This window comes from Ascaphus truei, chromosome 2, assembly GCF_040206685.1.
Source record: "Ascaphus truei isolate aAscTru1 chromosome 2, aAscTru1.hap1, whole genome shotgun sequence".
NCBI lineage: Eukaryota > Metazoa > Chordata > Amphibia > Anura > Ascaphidae > Ascaphus > Ascaphus truei.
Window position 1 is genome coordinate 102944173 of NC_134484.1, and position 10764 is coordinate 102954936.

General features: G+C 40.1%; 1 long non-coding RNA gene across 1 annotated transcript; it reads right to left on the reverse strand.

Annotated features, from left to right (window-relative positions):
• Positions 1-471: 471 nt before the first annotated feature.
• LOC142488550 (uncharacterized) lies at positions 472-9755 on the reverse strand. Its single transcript, XR_012799484.1, has 3 exons — positions 9671-9755; positions 8367-8521; positions 472-533 (listed from the first exon to the last, which is right to left on the reverse strand). It is a non-coding gene; the product is annotated as an uncharacterized LOC142488550 (long non-coding RNA).
• Positions 9756-10764: the final 1009 nt, after the last annotated feature.

Here is a 10764-nt window from a genome sequence, read left to right on the forward strand (position 1 = left end):
ATGCGGCCATCGCTTGAAAATGTCTTTTCAAAAAGCGCTCGCACCATTGTGCTCCTTCATGTGTGCACTAGCGGCGGCTTCATAGGCATTCAGCAATTTGTTGCACGGAGTATAAACGCCTAACTTGGTCCTGCAGTCTGTGAAATGCTGCAGATGATATGTAACATTATATTACTGTTTGTAACAAATTATTATCACAGCTTTCAGAGTAATAGACAGCCTAATGTTTGGAACACAGCAACAGATCTGTTTGTGATACTTTGTTGCCAAAGGGCAGAGCTAAAAATGGTGTGAGTGAGAACCTGTTTCAAAAGAGGAAGTGGATATTACTTTCTAAAAGGTTGCTGTAGCAACCAAAGGATGGTCAGTAAATTTAAAAAATCACTAAAAATGACATGAGGAGTTAAAAAAATGCAGACAGTATTATCTAATACTACAAAACTGATGTATTTTTAAAAAAAAAACATATACAATTTTCACGTTTAATTTGTTTGCAGATCAGGGAGCTACTGTGTTTGTAAATCCCACAAACCCTGTAAGAAAGATGTACAAATGATTAAAAATGACTGATCTTAGTATCAATTGTTTGCATTCATTTTGATAATGATTCAATATTACAATTATGTCTTCTAGACGAGCACTGTTAAAATACAAATTCTTAACAATTGTTATAATGCATTCATTAAATTGAATTATAGATCTAATAAGGCACATCACACAAAGTAACATATTTAACAGTTCAACATTGCAATGCATGGGAGGCTCATCTGGCAATGACAGGGTTAATCAATGTATGCCACTTTTTGTCTTAAGGATTCTGTAAGAATGTTGTCATTAATTTGTTTCTGTTTAAATCCAATGATGCTGAAACATCACGCAAAAAAAAAGTCACATGTATAGTCAAATACATGTGACATATAAGTTACATGTCACATATAAGTTAAAACAAATCATAACTGATAAATAATTATATTTAGTTTTAAAATAAAAACAGCGAAGAAATGGCTAGTTCTATTTTCTTACAATGTATCACAAGCCATTATGACTCTACGCAAGGTTCATTTTTATATTGGGAAAACGTGCCTGCAATCAATGTATTTCCCATTACCCTATCATCACATCACAGAAGCATACACATGTAACGGTGGCAGAATAGAACAAGGGGACAGAGAGTGACATTTTGATAATCAGATAGTGCTTTCCCAGCTCTACAAAGAACTCTGACCTCCCTCCTGTTGTTACTTTCCCTGGAGACAAATGGTGTTATTCAAAGAAACTAATTTTGTTTTGCCATCACTGTTAGCATTTCTCCTTGCAACTGCAAGCAATTGAAGGCAGACATCTGCCTGCTGCATGCTGCCTGTGCCCCCCTCCCTGATCACTCTCACTGTCAGCACTTGTGTGGTAAGTAAATTTATAATATATATTTAGCAGCAAATTATGTGAAATCAATATTCTTTTTTTTTCCCCCTGCATAGGAGCCAACTGAAGTAATGCTCGGATCACATTAATGTATTATGAAACTGCAGCCCACTCTGCCTAACCTTTCCAAAAGCAGCACATTGAATGATCTATTTGCAAACAAATCGCCTCTCTCTAATGTTGAAAGAGCGAGAGCGGCAGTTTTGTGTATGGTCTGTATGTCCCGGTGCATGTTCAGATGACATGGTTATTGCTTATTTGTTTATTTTAATTTTTCGAGTAAGGTTGCTGACAGCTGAAGAAGTCTGTATTTTCTGAAGAGCAGCATGATGGTAGAGAGGAGCTAAGTTCCTGGGGGAGATCTAATGGTTCCTCTCCTTCCTGCACAGAGATAAAGACTTATAATAAGCGTGTATGTTCACCATCTGGCTCTGTGCATGTGGTCCTTATGGAGGCGAAAGCGGCACAATCTGTAAATGATCAGGAGCCATAGAACTCTCTCCAGAGATTCCACGATGCAATCAAGGTGACAGATGGCATGGCCACTGCTGTGGCCTCATGGAGAAGAACAAAATCACCTTCAATAAACTCTGACTGGAATGGGCATGGGCACCTCAAAAAGTCAGTTTGTCAGTCAAACTGCGACAGCAAGCTGCATTGGGGAAACATAGCGGCCAGCTCTCTGTTTTCAATCGTTTCCATCTGACTGAGCCTGAACTATGATCTTTTTTTGTTGTTGCAAATTGTCCTTTCTGTTTAGCTGAAGCAGGCCAGCAAATTGCTAGATTCATAGCTTTATTGAAGGAAAATTGAAAACATGATGTCCTCAATTCAGGGGACAAACAGCTGGCAGGTGTTGGCTTGGGACACATAAGCACATCTAATGGACCCCCCTTGTTTTAAAGATAATTTCACATGACGTACTGTATGCCAATATATCTTTAACCGATTCTGTGCCGGAAGGACCTGCAAATCATTGTTCAGCTTCTAGTGTTGACAGTGTGAATGAAAAAAACAACTTATAATATTGACTTGGTTATTCTATTATTATGACAATTTGTTTCCCATTCACATAATTATTGTGTCATTTTTGGTATGTTATTATTTATATTTCAATGTATTTAGTCTCTTTTACACAATTAGTCATGTGATTCTCTGTGAATATATGTTTAATCACATTTTGCCATTAAAGATTGTATTGGTTGATTTAGGATGTGATACTTTGTAAAGGACTATCATGATAGTTATTCATAGATTATGTTATCGTTTAATTGGTTTATATACTGTACTACTGTATGTTGGTTTGCTATAGCTGGTTTATTTACAAAGCCTTGTTAAAGAAAAACACTGCAACATGATACAAAAATAAATGATGAATTCTATAATTGCTTACTTTTTATGTTTATGTTATTTGTAGATGTATACATTTGTAAGTGTGTAAATACAATTAGAGGTGCTACAATACTTCCCCTAAAAATAATTAAGTCTACTGTATGTTTAGACTTTTCTTTAACCAAGTATGCCACACATTTTTTATATGTACAAAATGTAAACAGCACCAGGCTTACTGAAGAATTGTATTTTATTGCTTTGGGATATTTTGCTTCCATAATTGAAAGGCTGTTTGTGCAACTGTACCATACCATATTTTCTCCAGGATTATATTACTAGTCTAGTAACCGTGTTATTAATCTCCTCGTTACCTTAATTAGCTGAAGGTTTTGAGCTTTGAGTAATGGGAGAAACAGATACACATCTGACTGTCAACTCTGAACACCCCATTGACAGCAAATTGAAAAATTCTCAAATTGATTGAAACTTCTATTCTTCCACCCTAATCTTCAAAACAACACATGGCTAAGTGCAGGGGGATAGCATATTTAAGATGTTATATCTGATGCATTAAAAATATCCCTATAAGAATTTTAAACCTCTGAATGTCAATGGCGATTTCTACTTCCCTGCATCGCCAAATAATGAAACATTTTTTTAGGGGATACCGCATAATTACTTCTGATCACAAAGATGGGGTTATAAAAATTACCTATATGATCAAGCATAGGCATAGCCCAAACTTGATCTTTCTGTTTTTTTGTACCCCCAATCTATTCAATGTGTAAACGTAGACCAAATATTACCCTACCCCATCTCCTGCCCACAAAACTAATTGACTTAACAGGGAAATTGCCCCTCTCCCTATACCACGAGTGGTCAACTCCAGTCCTCAAGTGCCACCAACAGATCAGATTTTCAGAATATCCCTGCTTAAGCACATGTGCTCGATTAGTGTGTCAGTCATAATGACTGACTCCTGATTGAGCCACTTGTGCTGAAGCAGGGATATCCTGAAAATCTGAACTGTTGGTGGCACTTGAGGACTGGAGTTACCCACTTCTGCTCTACACTGTACATACAGTGCAATATAACCTGTAAAACAAGGATGATGGAAAAGGTCTTTCTGCACTGGATGGAACTTGGTACCTATGGAGCAGTGTAGGAGTTCACAATCATATATGGTCAATGCTCCTCTGGTCTCACCAGATACAAGAGATGGTATATAGCCAAAGGGGAACAAGAAAATTGAGAGGGGAGGGTGGTAATAAGTTTTCTGCTTCTGTCTCAGGATGAAATGCCACAATAACAAGTGCTCGCTCAGTGTTTTCTACCTTTAGGCACGAGGAGGGAGGAGTGGTGACAGGCACTATGGCCTACATCCTACTACAACACATCACAATATAAACAAATAAAATAGAAATTTGTAAGGACACTGTGGCATGAGAGAGAGAGGAGAGAGAGATAGAGAGAGAGAGAGAGAGAGAGAGGAGAGAGAGAATATGGCAGCACACACTGAAAAAAAGACCTCAGCAGAGGCAGGTGTGGTGCACGGTAAAGGGTAAATAGTTAGTCTGTAAAGATCCCTAGAGATCAGATATATGGGCACAGCACAAGAGATAATCATAACAAGTGGTTTATTGGGTCCAAATTGCACACATATGCCCCTAGAGAAGGTCTCCCTGGGGACCGAAACGTCGGGCATATGTGTGCATTTTGGACCCAATAAACCAATTGTTTTGATTATCTCTTGTGCTGTGGCGGTATTTTGGATCTCTAGGGATCCTTATAGACTATAAATATATAGGTTTCTGTACAGTGTTAGCCGAGTTTAATAATCAAAAACAAATAGTCAATACCGTTCTGTGGCTAACTAAATGGTATTATTTGTTCGAGCTTTCGAGATATCATGATCTGTTCTTCGGGCAATGTTACAATGGATTAAGCCAAAAATCTTAAACAAGACAGCTTGGAATGTTATCTGTGGGTGAAGCCTACCCCTCCCCCTGTGCAGTGTGTGATTTATGACTTAAGGTGTTAAATGGTCCCTGAATGTTTGCGATCTAAGAGTATGCGTGTGTGTGTGTTTGTGTATGTAATTAATAAAGTGTCCACAGTGTATTCCGTTTCTTTACAAAAGGTGTGTGTGGAGGGGGAGTGTATAACAATGGTGTGGTCATAGCGCAGTATTTATTGACATGGGCTTTAGCACTCATGGGAGGAGAACATTTCTCTGACTCTGGCTATAAGATGAACGATCTGAAGGTGGCCATACTCAAAGGTAATCTCAGAACACCGAAAGAGAGACGGTTGCATGAATACAAATGTATTAAACTGTCCGGGACATTCACCAGTGGCCTAAACCGAGACCGCAGCTTCATGAGCCACTACCCTTAAACAAGAGAACTCTCCTTCCATGAGTGCTAAAGTCCATGTCTATAAATACCGCGCTATATGAACGCACACACGTCTCTTACACATACAAATGTACATTGTAACTCTATCCCTATATACCCATAGGGACTACATAGTAGCCACACACAGGTTGGTGTCGCTCTGTCTGGCATGACGTTCCTGCCTCTGTCCCTTTTTCCATCTTTATTGCTGGCTCTGCTGTGTTTGGGGGCCTGCCCACACTGGTGGATGCTAATTGGCTGATTTGTAATCTGGAACTCAACTTTATTGACTGGATACTTATTGACTGGTTTAACACCTAGGATCAATCAGCTTTTCTGGCTTTTGACTGGCTGATTTGTAACCCAGAGTCCACCTGACTGGCCAGTGTGTAGTCCTTGGTTAAATGGCTAATTAGGTTTCAAAGTAAGAAAAAATCACTGCCCACAAGTGTGACAGTGAGGGGGCAACCAGACTCAATAATAAAGGTTAAGCCCACTTGGTTATCCCTGATCCGTGTTTGGGTGTCCTAGAGTGTTCGCTCTTGGACCTGGCTGTCGCACATGCATTACTGTGACTGTGTGGAAATTATGCGACAATAAAGAATTTTTGTGTTTTTGCCTTTCCAGGAGTGCCAGCAAGCAGAGATAGCTAGGCTAGGAGTTTCACTGTGGGTTTTGTGGAGAAAGTCTTTTCAAATTGGGGCTATGTAGCGGGGTCCCCGAGATACGGGATACCCCAAAGATGTACCCGAGGATCAGGTGAGATTCTCGGATACATTGAAGCCCGGTGCTAAGGTCAAACTCCTACCCTGGGAACGTTCTTGCGACTCACCGCCAGGAGTCCCTGCTTCAGCCTAGACCAGAAAGGTAAAAATGGCATAGGGGATCAAGGTATCCCCAGAATTGTACCAGGGCCCCCAGTATAAGTGGGGATGCCCAGTTCATGCCCAAGTCACCCTGACCCTGGTGTAGGGGTTCAGGGGGTGCTCCAGCTATGTTATAAAGCTGTGAGGGTTTTATTTGTGTGCCAAAGGTAAAGTCAGGTTTCTACAGTGGGGCCGGGATAAGGCTAGTAAGAGTAGTTTGTACATCTCTTTATTCTATCCCTAACACCAGAAAGGGGGACTTAGACATTTTTAGGCCAAGATACATCGTAAAGGTATATGTTATTAAAGGGTTATATTTAATAGGTATATATGCTATATGAACTGTGGGATGCCAGGTTGGAGCATGCCCCTTAGCAGAATTGGAATCGATGCCCGCCCGGCTTCAGAATACCGGCAAATTGGTGATATGCTGGCAGAGAAATTCCCATGCGCTGATTGGCTGTACTGTTTTGTGATGGGACGCCAAAACCTATAAGAAACCTAGCAGCCAATCAGGACAGCAGATTCTGAGCACCAAACCATCAGCGGCAAATTCAAGATCCCAAAAAGATGCTCTGAGAGAAATAGACGCGAGCCGGCTTCAGAGATTTTCAAGGCAAGAAATTTTCTAAGTCCCACTTTTCAGGCGCCAAGTTCTGAAAACAGACCGCAGCGGTCGCGAATGGAACTGCGTGCCGAATTGAGTTCCAGGATGTTTGTGAGCACCTCCCGGTCATTGGAATGGGCTCATACAGACCTCATTTTGTAGCCATTTGGACTAGGAAAGTTTAGTTCGTTAGCCAGATCCCCAGTGAGTGTGTTTTCTATTGCATATTGTGATCCATTGTGTGTATGTCTTTTCCTGGAATAAATTACAATTTATTTTACCTACTTGCTTTGCTCAATCATTTGATCCTGGTATTAAAGGTGTACATTTGCCTGGTCTCCCGTGACAACTAGAGATTAACCACTTCACCGGTATCTTTCTGCAATTGTTTAAACCAGGAGTTCTCAAAACTCCCTAACATGTCAGGTTTTAAGGATATCCCTGCTCCAGCACAGGTGTCTCAATCAGTTGCTCAGTCGAAGACTGTGCCATTGATTTAGCCACCTGTGCTGAAGCAGGGATATCCTGAATCCCTGACCTGTTGGGGGGTTTTGAGGACTGGCGTTGAGACCCCCTTGTTTATACAGTCCAATGTACAGAGACAAAAATCAGCCACAACGTTTTGGGGGCGGGGACAAACCTACCCTCCATCAGGTATAAAGCCAGACTCACTACTACTGCTGAAGTGGTTAATCCCTTGTATGCAGTCGTAATTTTTAACTTTGAATGATTACTAGGTGGTCGCAGGAGAGGACAACAATGATGTACTTGCACAGGGAACCGGAAAGACACACCGAGTGGATGTGTTTAGATCTCCTGCGAGTGTGCCAAGTTAATCTTTGCTATATCCCTAGTTAGGCTTCACTCTGTCTGGGAGCCTGGGCATGCCTCCAACATGGATTGGCCAGCTTGTAGTCCTCTATGCACACTGATTAGCTGATTTGTATATGACACACGCATACCTCCACTCTGATTGGTTAGTTTCACTAGGTCTAGAATTTACAAATCAAATGATGGTCCAGTATAATTAACCGAGCCTGAGCGCGCATTTGGTCAACTTGTTTAGGGGTAAGCTTAGTGCTCTCAGTAGCTTCATCCTTGGAGCTATAATTCCTGAAACTGAACTTTGCAACCAAGAGCTCTCTTACAATGTGCCAAGGGCTTTGCATACAAGACCCTACAAACCGACAACCTCTATCTGGATGCCAGCCTCCCCGTAAATTGGAAGCGTTTCTGTACTTTCCTCTTTTGTTCACTGTTCTTGTGTGTATGCTATTCGTTTGTTGCACTGTACTTTACATATCAAACTTCTTCGCTTAATAGCTCACTTTACGGCACTGATTGTTGGCTCATGGGCTTTGTGCAATGCTACCCACAGCATTTTAATTTTAAGATTTTTGCTTTTTGATATACTTTTCAGGAACTCTGTTGGCTCTGGGTTGAAGACATTCGTAACGCACCATCAGCTTCTGCAGAGATAGTGACCCTAATTTTAGAGCCAGTGCCAACTGAGGTGATGGCTCAACAAACAGCTGTGTCTCATCATGAGCACACAGCTAGCATCCATTCATGAGGACATCTAAATCAACCCTGTGTTCTCATATAGCAGCGACAAAACAAAGAGCAGCCATATAAATCTCCACCATGGAGAACAATGCAATGCTGCAGCAACTAAACACGGCCCCGAACAACATTTCCAAAAACTTGGAGCACATCTATTTTCAAATAACAAATTGCACTGACCAGGTTTGTAACATAATAAATCTGACCGTGGCTATCTGGAGGCCACAAACACCTATCATGACAATGATGACACCACATCTTTGCACTGACACGACACCAGGAAGCAGCTCTCAAATAACACCACTGCCCTCACTATTTTGTCGATATGTGCACACCTGAGGAGGGATAAGACAAAGCACTCGTCAGACAATGGGGGACACCATAGCTGAAAAGAGAGCCCAACCTTCATTTTTGGTTTGTTCAAAACTGCATGTTCTAAAGTCATACAAAGTGTGTTGCACAATTTTTTATTATAAACAAATATATTGTTAAAAACAGATCTTATTCATTTTTTATGCCCATTATTCACAAGAGGGAGGGAGTGTGTGTGTGTGTGTGTGTGAGGGGGGGGGGAGGGGGTAGTTGACCCGGGATGGGTGGTTAGGGCTTCCAGGGGAAGTTTTTTTAGATTAACCACTTAATTGACCTCTTGGTTAGTAAACTATTGCATATGGATGCTTTACAAATTACTAAGGTATCCAAGGGGATAATTAGTGTAGTTTATTATAAATATTAAATGCTTTGCAACCCTTACAGGTCATCTAGTCATGAAAACCCATGAGTAGCTGACCACTTGGGGGTACTAAGGGGTCATTGCATACTGAAATGTATTTAAAATAATATTTCAACACCAATTTCATGCTGGTTTAGGTTACCTTGCCTATGTATATAATGGGCAATATCTTGGCCATTAAATACATAGGCAAGATGTGGCTATAGCCAGCCCAAAGTAGGTGATACAAAAAGTGTGTATCATTTCTGTCGTTAATCAGGTTCCGATAAGTATAAGAACTTGATGTATGGTATGTTAATGACAAAAATACAGGTATTATGCCTATTTTTTGATGGATCCGATGAGTTCAACGGACCCAATAAAAATGCTTTCTTTTTGGCGGTGCAATATTGATGACTTGCAATATAAAAATAACACTTTTTCCCCACATAATAACACATAAATAATAAGTAATAAATCACAGAGGATTGGTAAAATACTAAACGGAGACTTTAATATCATACCAATAATGCTAATGTTTAGCACATTATTTACTTTGAAAGTTCTGAGATCCAAATGCTCAAAGTTATTTTCTATAATGCAATTATGCTATTTTATGTTGCAGGGTGAACTAAAATGAACAGCTTACATGCATAACTACTTTGATGGACGCTATCGATTTCTATATTTGTGGTAAACTAAAAACATTCCCATTAAACAGTTTATTTTGTGTCATCTAATTATCTAAAGTAACAGTGGGTTTCCTTTTTACCTTTTTTGTATTATTTCTCCATACATGTGTAACTCCCTGTGTCTGCTATCAGCCCAGGACATGGCAACTTTAAGATTACATTCCACTGGACCATGTGACTGTGCTTAGCCAGTGGAATGACAGTTGGTGCCAGTTGGAAAGGGATTGCTGAGGGGACTGGTGTGGGCAGTTTGTTTTGATTTGGTGAGGCTGCTGCTGAACACTCTGCAAGGGCCTGACCGATCTATGGAGTGAGGAGATTGGTGGATTTTGCTGGCTAGTACAAAGTACAGTGACACCTCAGGGAGCACTGCAATAGCTAAGAGGAGAAATATCAGGATTTAACAGCCAGAGGAAAGAAAGAGACGCCCCTGCATTGGAGCACAGGTTATGTTTTCAAATTACCTATAAGAAGCTGCAACCTGCATCTGTTTGAATCCAGCAAAAGGTTATTGTACAAATACCCTGTCTGATCAACATGGTATGTGAACTAATATGCAGTGACTGTAAAATATATAAAGACAGAGGCACAGCGTTAGTTATTTGTTTTAGTAGGATTGCACACAGATTGTGTGGTTATGTGGTAAGCCTGTGTATATATCCCTGTTCAAAATGATAGATAAAGTAATATAAACTTTGTTGTAATTCCTTACAGTTTTGTTGTGTCTAATTACTCCTGCTTCCCACTCTGTGTACCACCCACTATAAGAGTTAAACCCCAAGTTACAGGACTCAGGCCCCCACCTCAGTGACAGGTTCTATAGTCTGAGGCAAAGTAAAGAGCGGTTACACATGCATCTATGTTTATGGATATGTATCTTAAATAAATATATAATGGTTATTATTAATTATAATAATTATACTTACATAGCATGAGGTCTTATGGAACCCTATGCTATCTCTTTGGGTACAGTTAATCAGTAGTCCAACAAAATACAAATATTGATTCTTTTCACAAGGTTTTTGGTTACATTATCACCTTCTGTAGTGTCAATTTGCATAGTGTCCAAAAAATAACAAACGTCACAATAAAATCCCAAAATGGGAATTGGCTTACTCCTGCAAAAAGAACAATATGTTACAAAATTCCTAAAACAAACCAAACTGATATGTGA